Source organism: Tupaia chinensis, unplaced genomic scaffold, assembly GCF_000334495.1.
Source record: "Tupaia chinensis unplaced genomic scaffold, TupChi_1.0 Scaffold144217_1, whole genome shotgun sequence".
NCBI classification, from domain to species: domain Eukaryota; kingdom Metazoa; phylum Chordata; class Mammalia; order Scandentia; family Tupaiidae; genus Tupaia; species Tupaia belangeri.
Window position 1 is genome coordinate 58639 of NW_006204075.1, and position 849 is coordinate 59487.

The 849-nt window shown below is 40.8% G+C and overlaps 1 pseudogene; it reads left to right on the top strand.

The window, feature by feature from the left end:
- The first annotated feature begins 307 nt into the window (after positions 1–307).
- LOC102480827 (glyceraldehyde-3-phosphate dehydrogenase pseudogene) overlaps positions 308–849 on the top strand; it is a 3952-nt pseudogene continuing 3410 nt past the window's right edge.

The following is an 849-nucleotide window of genomic DNA, read 5'->3' on the forward strand; positions in this document are numbered from 1 at the left end:
GTACTTTTGAATAATTTCTCTTTTACCATTGGAACATTTCCAATTTCTTTAGATAGGCAAAATTTAATAACAGAAGTTAATGAAGATGGGAGTTGAAATATTCTCTCAAACTATGTAGTAATTAATAATATCTAAATGTCTGCTATAAGTCATAAATTCTAGTTCAGTTCTTACATAACATGTATGTAATGTATTCTATACATTTTTATCACATTGAACTATCAAGTTCTATTATCTCTTATCTTAAATACATTAAATGTGATTATAGAATTGTATATGACAGCAGTGACTAACGTCAGAAAGTGAGATGACGTATGTCTATGGATGTGAAAACACAATTAGAACCTTCAAATTGGTTTTTATTGGCAATTCTGCATTTGGGTTATGATTCATTCAATAAGAAAATGATGTTCTAGTGAGTTGAGCAGAAGAGTTTGGATTTATAGAGGGAAAAAAAACTGAGGAAAGCAGAAACAACAATATAGAGATTAGTCATTTAAAAGTTAATTTCCTTCCAAAGGTTAAAACAGAAATATCTTTATTATTATGCCAGTTAAAACTAGTCTGTTTGGATATTTAGATTTTTTTTCTAATTTAACTTTATTTTAAAATCTCTTTTTTAGGCCAAGAGAGCCAGGCGCCCTCTGCATCGGCGGGTGGAGTAGGCCCTGCGCCGGCCCCACCCGGGGCCCAGCTGTGGGTCTCCCGCCACCCCCGGGAACCCCGCGCCGAGCGAGTGAGGTGGTGGTGGGCAGAGTAGGCCCTGCGCCGGCCCACCCGAGCCAGGCTACGGCCCCCGCCATCCCCGGGGCCGCCCCAAGAAAGGCGGCGGGGGGCGGGGCCCCCACC